This window comes from Pinus tabuliformis, chromosome 5_1 (genome assembly GCF_031772625.1).
Source record: "Pinus tabuliformis cultivar Carrire ecotype Pingquan chromosome 5_1, CPIR1, whole genome shotgun sequence".
In the NCBI taxonomy this organism is placed as follows: domain Eukaryota; kingdom Viridiplantae; phylum Streptophyta; class Pinopsida; order Pinales; family Pinaceae; genus Pinus; species Pinus tabuliformis.
The window spans coordinates 924540281-924552206 of record NC_142305.1 but is presented as its reverse complement, the minus strand read 5'-3'; positions in this window follow the sequence as shown (position 1 = coordinate 924552206).

Genomic DNA, 11926 nt, shown 5'->3' with positions numbered 1-11926 from the left:
AGGGCCACGACCCTAGCTGCCAGTCACAATTTTTTTTTTTTTTTTTGTTATAATTTTTTTCTAATGTTCTTTTTTTAATTTTAAAAGTTTAAAATTAAATTTAATAGGTTTTTTTTTTTTTTCAAAATTTTAAAATTGAATTTATTTGTTTTTTAATAAATTTATTTTAATTTTTATATTTGTTTCCATTTTTTTTTCTTTTACATTTGGAGTTATTTATTTTTTATTTCTTTTTAATTAAATTATAATGAATATATTTGATTTTATTTTTTTTGTAAGAATAACTTCAGCGTAAATCACATGAGGAAAGACCTTTGTCGACGCGTTTCGAACCAACTAGTGTGGTTCATCGTCAGGACAAGTTGAAGAAACAAATCCAGCTATGCAAGTTAAATAGACTGAGCAGAGCCCCCCAACGGCTATCTTGGCCAACGGCTAATTTGACTTTGGGACCAGAGTCAAAAAGTCATTTTTATAATAAAGTTATATTCGGTGACCATTCCTTTAAAATATATATAAAAAACATTTAAATAAATAAATTAATTTAATAGGTGCTAATGTTATTAGTTAGTTAACAAGTTTAATAATAAAAAAATTATAATAGATATTATAATATACAAAGGGTACTTTATAGGATAATAGTTAGTTAGAATTAGAACGAGAAAATAAGTTAAAAATAAATAAAGATGGGTGTTCTTAACACCCTTGCTACTCGTGGCTTGAGGATTTCTGATAATAAGAGCTTTGATAAGGAGAGATCCCATCTCCTTAATGTCTTTGTGGAAAATGGCTACAGTAGGCGCCTAGGTCAAAAGGCTTTCCTTAAAGCCTCTAAAAATGCGTCAATTAATAAAGAGCAGAAGGAGTGCCGTCTAGGTGTCCATCTTCCCTATGTTCAAGGAACCACAGACAAAATTGCTCGAATCCTCAAGAGGTATGATATCCCCTCAACCTTTAGGCCCCTCAACACCATTCATAAATCCCTTCGATCGGTGAAAGATCCTGTTGACCCTAAGGACATGAAAGGTGTCTACTTGATCCCTTGTTCTTGTGGAACCCCCTATATTGGGGAAACAGGGCGCTCCATCCATCAGAGGATCAGCAAACATGCAGCTGACCTAAGACATGGGAGAACCAAGTCTTCAGCGTTAGCAGAGCATGTGGAAAAGACCAAGCATCAGGTTTGTATAGAGGAGGCAAAGGTTGTTGCCAAAGATGCTCATTTCCTTCATCGTAAATTCAGGGAAGCTATTGAGATTGAAAGAAGGCCTAACAATCTCAATAGAGATGATGGCTAGAAAATCAGTAGCTGTTGGATCCCTGCCCTGTCGTCTTAGTCTTTCTCCTCCCCTCCCTTATTATCTTTTTGCTTGCTTTCTTTGTTTCCCCTTGGAGCTTTCCTTCCTCCTTGTGTTTATCCGTGGTTTTTATTGGTCTTTTTCCTGTCCCTTTTTTTTTTCGTATTATTATTATATAATTATTATTTTTATTGATTTATTTTATTTTTACCTTCATTTTTCAACTTACTTTTACCTTAATTAGCTTTGTTCTCTATTATATATGTTTCTATTTTTATTTTTATTTATTTATTTATTATTATCATTATTTATTTATTTTTATTTTTTAACTAACCTTTACTAACCGCGTTATTAATTGTATTTCCTAGTTTTAGTTTATATTTTTATTTATTGTTTTATTGTCTTGTTTTTATTTATTTATTTTTATTTTTATTTTTATTTTTATTTTTATTTTTATTTATTTATTATTTATTTATTTATTTATTTATTTTACTTTTATTTTAAACTAACGTTTACCTTTATTTACTATGTTCTTAATTATTCCTTTACTTTATTTTTACTTTTATTAATTTTTAAACTAACGTTTACCTTTTTTTTTTTTTTTTCTCGATAAGACTAATTCTATTAAGCAGTAAAATATTGTACAAGAGGATACATTCCAGAGAAGCAAGATACCGGCAACCGGAAATGATAGGACTATCAACTTCGGTTCCGGGAAAAGAGTTAAGCAAGCAAGGAGTTACAACTAGTCACTGATAGCTTAAGAAGCCTTGAATGCTACCCTAAAAGAGTAGGGGTTTCAACACGAATCTTTTTCCCTTTCCTTTTTTTAACTTCAACCCAGCCACTTTGGGGTGGATGGGCGATTACAACTTGCAGATTGGGGTCCTCCACAGGGGGGCCCTCCTTTTCTGAGTCCGAGGAAGAGGACAAATGGACACGTTTCTGAGCAATGGCTGAATCAGAAGAAGGTGCCAGGCCATCGGTGGAAGGGGCCACCGAATGAGGGGCCTGATTCAATTCTTCATCGCTATCTTCATCTTCAGAACTGGAGGAATCAGAATCCCCTACTGGGGGGGGAGAGCATGGAGCCCATCGTTTGGACTTGGGCTTGGAGTCGTTGGCCTTGTTCTTTTTTGCCGGGCGAGATGGGCAAGTATTTTGCAAATGTCCAGATTGTTGGCAATGTCGGCACCGAAAAGCAGTGTTCTCGTAATCCAGCGTCTGGGTCCAGACAAAGTCATTTATCTTGAGATTGATTTGTTCTGGAAGACCTTTGCTCAGGTCTAACTCCACACACACTCTTGCATATGAGTAGAGACCTTTGGATACCCGCCACGAATCTCCATGGATGAAGCTGCCCAATGTGTCTCCTATTGCTCTGAAGACACGAGTATTCCATAGATGAGCAGGTAAGTTTGGAAGCCGAATCCATACCGGTGTCTTGGTAATGACTGCAGTGGCTGGATCAAAATCTGGGAACCAGGGAGTCAGAAAAAGCCCTGCAGTTCCCATGAACCAAGGACCCTCTTCTAAGGCCTTTTCATAGTGCTTAATGTTATCAAAGAGAACAATGAAATAACCTTTCGAGCAAAAAAAGATCTTACAATGATGTGTCCAGTTTTCATGGATCCAAGCATAGAGATCCTGAGATCGGGGCCACAGACCATTAAATCTGCAAATGATGGCTCTTTCTGCAAAATCTTGATGCTGGGAAGCCAGTTCTTCATGCATGAGTTCAACAGAGGGAACTTCTTCAACTTTTTCAACCAGGAAAGCCTTAGATTTAAGGGCTTCCGGGGGTTTGGGGTTCTCTGAGTGGACTGCGTCCTTGTATGAGAAAGGCCGAGTAGAGGAAGTTTGTCCCGCTGCACCTCCTCTCAAACGAAGGGTAGCCACCACCGAGCTGTTCCTGGAAATGCTGTAAGCAGAGAGGGATAGAGGGTTTTCAAGTTGTTTACCTTGAAAGAGAAGTCGCAGAAGGCTAGATGGGATCCCCATTCTGCGCTCTAAATTCTGTGTGAGGTCCTGCACCAGATCTGAAGGGCGAACCCATTGCATGATGGTTCTGCCTGCAGGCTGCAAAATCTGGATCTGAAAGGAGTCAGATGAGGGCTTTAACCCCATGCAAGGCTCTGGATCTGGCCAGAGCACAGGTTCTTCTGCCTTCTGGATTACCAGATCTGGCAGATCTTTGTCTGATCTAAAACAGAGACTACGATTCGGACAGCAAGAGGATGCCTCAGATCCAGGCAAAGACCCTGCGGATGAAGCATTTTCCGGCTCTCCCTTGCTTGTTTCCAAGGACGGCCCTGAAGGAAGCAAAGCCTGAGCCCTGGCTTTGGGCTTTTTAAGCTTCTGCTGCTGAGGGATCAGCAGTCGACTCCACCGAGGGTTACGCTTCCGAGCAGGCGCAGCAGAGGCCCAGTCTTCGATGGCGGGAGCGAAATATGCCTTTCTTTTTGCTCTTCGCAGGACCCAATCGGTGTTATGGCATGCATGGAGTGCCTTCACTGCTGTGACGAATGTGCCAGGCCACACTCGTACTATCCTCCATGGATCTCTGATCTCCCTAACGAAGCTCCTTCTGTGCCGCTTTCTTACATTGCTGAGAGGGGTTTCTTTGAGTTCCCTGGTTTCGATCGCGAGTCCTCCAATCCCTCTGCTTGCTCTCAGATGTAGTTCCAGATTAGTTCGCCCATCTGCGTAAGGGCTGCGATCTGAGCCCGGGATTCTCCCTTGCTTGGTTTGCAGAGTGGCGGCGGCATGGACCCCGTTTCCTGAAACCCTAGCCATAGCTCTGGATCAACTAACGTTTACCTTTATTTACTATGTTCCTTTTTATTATATTTTGATTTATTCATTTGTTTTTCCTCTTGTATTTTTATTATTAATTTTGACTTTTCAACTAACTTTTACTAGCTACGTTCTTTTATTTTATTTATTTATTTATTTTTAACTTATTTTCTCGTTCTAATTCTAACTAACTATTATCCTATAAAGTACCCTTTGTATATTATAATATCTCTTATAATTTTTTTATTATTAAACCTGTTAACTAACTAATAACATTAGCACCTATTAAATTAATTTATTTATTTAAATGTTTTTTATATATATTTTAAAGGAATGGTCACCGAATATAACTTTATTATAAAAATGAATTTTTGACTCTGGTCCCAAAGTCAAATTAGTCGTTGGCCAAGATAGCCGTTGGGGGGCTCTGCTTAGTCTATTTAACTTGCATAGCTGGATCTGTTTCTTCAACTTGTCCTGACGATGAACCACACTAGTTGGTTCGAAACGCATCAACAAAGGTATTTCCTCATGTGATTTACGCTGAAGTTCTTCTTACAACTATTATGGATCACAGAAGCCTCAATTCAATAATTTAATTTTTTTGTTTTGTTTGTATAATTAAGATATGGTTTTTTTTAATTAACTTATATATATATAGATTGAAGGAAAATGACATCAAAGGCCTCTATGAATGTTTCTGGAATAAGGGAAACAATTATATCATCTAAAGTTGCAGTTGGACCCTCTATGAATATTGTTGAACGAAACCGAATTCAGACACATTGTAAAAGTCAAGAAAATGGCCCCTCAAATGAATTGAAGATTATTTCAAAATAGAAGACGACACGAGAAATAAATAAAACAAAATTTACATGGCATGTTAAAGATAGAGAAAGTGACAAAGGTGTGCACATATATCTATATGTTAGTATGATTTACAATGGTGGAAGTTATGAGGTGTTGGGAAAAGTATGAGACATATGTTTGGTGTCAAATTAAGAAGTTGTTTATGTTCTTACAAAACTGCCCAAGTCATGTGAGAAGGTTAGATATCGTTTTTTAATGATGAAGTATGACATGGATGAATATTCTACAAAGATGTGTGAACAAATCATAAACACATTGCACAAAACATTGTAAGTTTGCTTATTTATATTTATGTGTTTTTCATTATTGTAAGTATCATTATATTTTTATAACTTATTTATTATTGACATATTATATTTTGTTTGATAGGATTTTTCTGAGGGTCTTTCAATTATGTTGGGGGGAATTTATTATATAGAGAGAGATATTATGAATGTGATCAACTATTTCCACACAGAGACATAAGAAGATAGGAGAAAGAAGAAAAGAACAATACTTCATGAAGCTACAAGAGTGCATACAAGAAATCAACAAAGAATGGCTATAGTGGATCAATCTAGTAAAGCTAGACATGTTACTTTTGAAGATGTGGAACCTAAAGTTGAAGAATATGTTGCCATTACTGAGAATGAGATTATAATTATTGTTAGAAAAGAAAAAAAACCATAAAATACCAAAACCTAAAATTCCCAGGAATGTCTCTCTTCTAGTTGATGACAAGGAGATTTCTTATCTAGAAGAAAATATGATAATCAACAGGAGGAAGAAATCAAAAGTTGGTAATTATGAAAAAAATCAAGGGCAACAGTGAAGATCATAGTGAAAGATCAAAAGACAACAAGGAAATCATAACACCACGTGTTGATTTAGAGGATGACATTATTAAAAAAATGTCATTCGAAATCATTTGATGAATACAAACTTAATTGAGGGTGGTTCTATATTTTAGCTTAATGTCGGCCAATTATATAATCCAAATGAATGACAATCTAAATATCAAATTAGAAATCCATGCCACTAGCATGTTTGTAGAAATTCCCAGTGTAGATCAACAGATTAAGCAATATACTAAAACACAATACAAGATCTACTTCTACAACAAACTTTGCGGAAGCTTAATCGAATTGAGCAAGATCAAGAGAACACATATAACTAAGAATGAGAAATCAATCACACATAACACAGAAGAAATAACCTGGGGAAAGCCTTAGCCTAAAACCCCAATCTCTGTATTATCATACAAGTGGAAATCTTGTTCAAGTTACAAAAAGAATCATCTCTCAAGCTATCCTGCTCTCTTTGCAATCAAACAATGTATCTCACGGACTGAATAGACACAGTATATGTCCTCCTCAAGCCCTCCAAGCCTCCTATTTCCTTGCGCAATTTTCCTTGGGGTCCAATGATGTCACATGTGTGAATTGGCCTCATCACACTCACTAAACCTAAAGAAGTAACTATGAAATCCTCAAGGAAAGAATTCCTTCTGCATGCAAGGAATATTTACAATGGAATATTCTAGCAACTGATAGTACACTACCCCCCATCTGATCTCAACTGGGTCTCTGTCTGAACTGACATGCATGAGTTATTTATGAGAGAATACTTAGTTATCTGAAGTGAGGCAGTTGCATGCATGCAAGCATTAACTAATTGAACTTACATTAATTCAACAAACTGTTTGAATTAATCTAACTGGACTTGACTCAGTTAACTGAGCTAGCTAATTACAACTCAATATTACAACTCATCCTTATCTCTTTAACTGAAGGATAAATTCCTCAATTAATGGAGAAACTGTTGCATGTCCCCACATGGACTTCATGTTTGATTTCCCTTAACTAATTAACTCAAGATGAATTAATTAATTATTTTACAAACAGCTCCTAAGATCAAATTCGAATTTTACTTCACTATTTTAGTTTAGGGACTGACTAAAATAGGAAGGTATCCAGAAATGCTATTTATATAATGCTATTTTTAGCACTTCCATTTTTCCATCCATTATTGCTAAGATCAACACTGGCTGAACTGCTATTTATAGCAGTGCTATTTTTAGCAATTCTATTTTTAGCATTTCTTGTTGCTATTTTCAACACTCCCTCTCAACAAGAAAGGGATTATCAGTAACCCCAATCTTGTCTCCGTGGAACTCAAACTTACATTTTGACAATGCCTTAGTCAAAATATCTGCATCCTATTCCTCGGTCGAAACATACAACAACAACATGATCCTCTTGACCACACAGTCTCGAAGATGGTGATACTGAATATCAATGTGCTTGGACTTATCATGAAAAACTAGATTCTCAAAGAGTTTGATACAACTCTGGTTATCGCAGTATATCATTGTAGGATCCATCATCTAACCAAACAATCCCACTAGAATCTTTCACATCCAAATGGCCTCACATGCAGCCTGATTAGCAGCCATGTATTCAGCCTCTACTGAGCTAAGTGAAACTGATCTCTATTTCTATTGTACCAGGAAACTACAGCTGAACTAAGGTTGAAGATTCCTCCAGAAGTGCTTTTCCGGTTTGATGGACTCCCTGCCCAATCCGCATCTGTGAAGCCCTAAAGCTTCACTCCCTCTGTCCGTATGTACCACAATCTAAACTGAGATGTGCCTTTGAGGTATCTCAACACATGCTTCGTTGCCTTCCAAAACAGCTTGGTAGGCTGAACCATAGCTTGAACTAGCTGGTTCACCGCAAAGCATAAGTCAGGTCGTGTGTTCACCAGATACATAAGTGAACCCACCAGTTGCCGATAAATAGTAGCAGTTACTACCTCACCTGAAGTAGCATCCTCCTTCCTCCAGCTCCCAGCTAGAGGAGTCTGCATGGGCTTGCACTTCTCCATGTGAAAGTGCCTGAGTATCTCATTGGCATACTTGCCTTGAGACACAAATACTTCCCCATCTTTCTGCCACACCTCCATGCCTAGAAAGTAGTGCATAAGGCCCATGTCTTTCATCTTGAACTCCCTTGCAAGGTCCTCCTTGCAAGATTGTATTAGTTGATCATCACCTATCAAAATCAGATCATCGACATAAAGGAACAATGATCAATGGCTTACCTTCTACCATGATGTGGTAAAGGTTCGCATCCGCTTCACTCTTGGTGAAGCCCAACCTAGTGAAATAACTGTCGATACTGGTGTACCAAGCACGGGGTTCTTGCTTCCGCCCAGACAGAGCCCTCTTGAGTCTGCACACATGCGACTCATGATTGAAGGTTTCAAAACCTTCTAGCTGCTCAATGTACACCTCCTCCTCAATCTTCCCATTGAGGAATGTTGTCTTCACATCCATCTGGTGGATCTTCCACCCCATCTGAGCTGATAGTGCCAATATCGATCTAATCGATGAGTACCTTGCTACGGGAGAAAAAGTCTCATCGTAGTCGATCCCCTCGACCTGTGAGAAACCCTGGGCAAAAAACCTTGCCTTATGTTTCTCAAAACTGCCATCAGCTGCCTGCTTTATCTTGTAAAGCAATCTGGAACTCACCACTGACTTGCCTTGAGGCCTTGCGACAACATCCCACACACTGTTCCGAATGATAAAGTCGTACTCCTCTACCATTGCATCAACCCAAACTGGTTGCCACACTGCCTCCTCCAATGAATAAGGTTCAGTATCTACACACTCCCCAACCAGGGCCATGTACCCAGTGTACTGCTCGGGTGACCTCCTCTGTCTACGCTAAGAAGATGGTTGTCCCACATTCTCCCGCGCATTCAGCATCAACCTATCATCTTCCCTTAAGCATTTCCGCCCATCTCTGGAAGTCTCAGCATGAGTGGACGTGTCCACTCCTAGATCCTCTGCATGCGGTTTCTCCGTATCAATCTGAGGCTCCCTCTCAAGTGATAAGAACATGGCTTTCTGCTCGTCGAACTTCAGTCCTACGTACCACTGTCCTCTGAGTGGAAGGCAGGTACACCCCATAGTTGTGGAGTGTATCTGTGTACCCCACAAGTATTCCCAACTCAGCTGTTGGGTCTAGCTTCTTCCTGGCATCTTTGGTCACATGACAGTAAAGTTATGATCCAAAGATTCGGAAGTGACTTACATCAGGTGGCTACCTGGAATAGGCCTCCATAGGTCTATTCATTCCTAGTATACGATGCGGGCTTCTGTTTTGCAAGTATATTGTTGTATTGCATGCCTCAACCCACAAATGCAGTGGTAGGCTTTAGTCATGCAACATCGCTTGAGCTGCTACCACAATTGATCTGTTCTTCCTTTCGGCCACCCCATTTTGTTGTGGGTTATGGGGTGCCATCAATTCCCATTTAATACCTTCTGCAGTGTAGAAGTCTTTAAGTTGTTGGGAGACATACTCTCCACCATTGTCGCTACGCAAGGTTTTTATTTTCTTTCCAGATTCTTTCTCTGCCAAGGCTTTAAACTCACAAAACCTCAAGAAGGTCTGATCCTTCTTTTGCATAAACTAGATCTAGCATCTACGAGAAAAATCATCAATAAAAATAACATAGTACCTTTGTTTAGTGGTGGAGGTTGTAGAGAATGGTCCACAAACATCTAAGTGAATTCGCTCTAGGATTGCTCCAACTCTACTGTCTCGATTCAGAAAGGAAGATTTGGCATACTTACCCAAGGTACAACCTTTGCATGTAGTCGTCTGCTCAAGTTTTCCCTTGGGTAATCGGGTAGAAATCTGCTGCATGATCTTCAAGGCTCCATGGTGCAAGTGGCCCAGTCTTCTATGCCATAACTCGCCAACATCTTGGCTCTACACCCTCTTAGCTTTTGAACTCAAAGCAGCACAGTCATCTACCTCCAGCTTGTAGAGATTCTTGACTTGAATCCCTATTCGCTTTGTCTATCTAGTACCGATATGCCTTAGGAATACCTTTCCTTTACTAAAGACTACATCATAGACTTTATGTTCTAGCATAGTGACAGACACAAGATTCTTCTTTAGACCTGATACATACTTTACATCAGTCAGGGTGAGGGGAGCTCCATGCTCCCTCTAAAACACTACCGTACCTTCACCTGAAACATGGTACTTTCCATAATTGACCATATCGATCCGCATCTAGAGATCCTTCTCCTCCAAGGTTCTGAAAACATTCTTGTCATCTGACCTGTGGAATGAAGCTCCACTGTCCAGGTACCACACACATCCCACCATGGATGAAACCATGCATGCGATAAGTGAGAAATACAGCTCAAACTGTGAGGCCAGTGCCTCACCATCAAATCCCTTCGAGTAACCCTTCTTGGATTTCTTTTGTGGACAATTCGTAGCATAATGGCCCACTTCATGACAATGAAAGCATCACATTTTCGATTTGTCAATCTTCTTCCCACCATGGGAAGAACGAGATTTGGGATGGGATGCCTTCCCTTTGCTCGCCTTACTTACTAAGGCTAGATTTTGCTCATCATCTTTCTTTGATGAGGATCCATCTCTGGTGCTTCTTCATATTTCCTCCTGCATCAGATCTGACCAAAGTCATTCCCAATCTGGCAGTTTTTCTCTTCCATTAACCAAGTCTTGGTAGTTACGCCAGCTCTTAGGAATACCGAGGAGTGCAAGACTCACCATGTCATCATCAATGGTCATGATCCCTACACTTCCAAGCTCATCCTTATAGGTGGTGAGCTTGTTCAGATATGTAGAGATCGTGTCGCCCTTTTCACACTTGATCTTACGAAGCTTGTCTTTCAGTGCCAAATTCCTTTGATTGTTGTTGTTCTGATATAGATCTTTCAATGTTTTCCACATCGAAAATAGTGTCTCCTTCCTATTGAGGCTCGAGACAATGTGATATCGAACTCCTTCCAGGAGGATTCTCCTTGCTCTAGCCACACATTTCTTCCATTCCGCCAGTTGAGTAGCATCAATCTGCTTGGGAGCTTCTTGATCAATGAAGTCTTTTAGACCGTTATCCTCTAAAATTGCTTCCATGCGATCCTTCCCGGCTATATAATTCGAGTTTCCATCAAGGGCATACTCGAGTCTTAAACCACTGAATGCCATAAGTGAAATTGGGATGTGATAAGAACTCGATTCTATATTCAGGAACCAAAAACTTCGAACTTCGAACTTCTTGTATACTGTTCTTCGCCTTGATCACCTTTGCTCTGATACCATGTAGAAATTCCCACTGTAGATCAATAGATTATGCAATATACTAAAACACAATACAAGATCTACTTCTACAACAAACTTTGCGGAAGCTTAATCAAATTGAGCAAGATCAAGAGAACACATATAACTAAGAATGAGAAATCAATCACACATAACATAGAAGAAATAACCCAGGGAAAGCCTCAGCCTAAAACCCCAATCTTTGTATTATCATACAAGTGGAATATTGTTCAAGTTACAAAAAAAATCAGTGCTCAAGCTATCCTGCTCTCTCTGCAATCAAACAATGCAGCTCACAAACTGACTAGACATAGTATATGTCCTCCTCAAGCCCTCCAAGCCTCCTATTTCCTTGTGTAGTTTTCCTTGGGGTCCAATGATGTCACATGTATGAATTGGCCTCATCACACTCACTAAACCTAAAGAAGTAACTGTGCAATCCTAAAGGAAAAAATTCCTTCTGCATGCAAGGAAACTTCACAATGGAATATTCTAGCAACTGATAGTACATTTCCCCTCGATCTGATCTCAACTGGGTCTCTGTATGAACTGACATGCATGAGTTATATATGAGAGAATACTAAGTTATCTGAAGTGAAATAGTTACATGCATGCAAGCATTAACTAACTGAACTTACATTAATTCAACAAACTGTTTGAATTAATCTAACTAGACTTGACTTAGTTAACTGAACCAACTAATTACAACTCAATATTACAACTCATCCTTATCTCTTTAACTGAAGGATAAATTCCTCAATTAATGGAGAAATTGTTGCATGTCCCCACATAGACTTCATGTTTGATTTTCCTTAACTAATTAACTCAAGA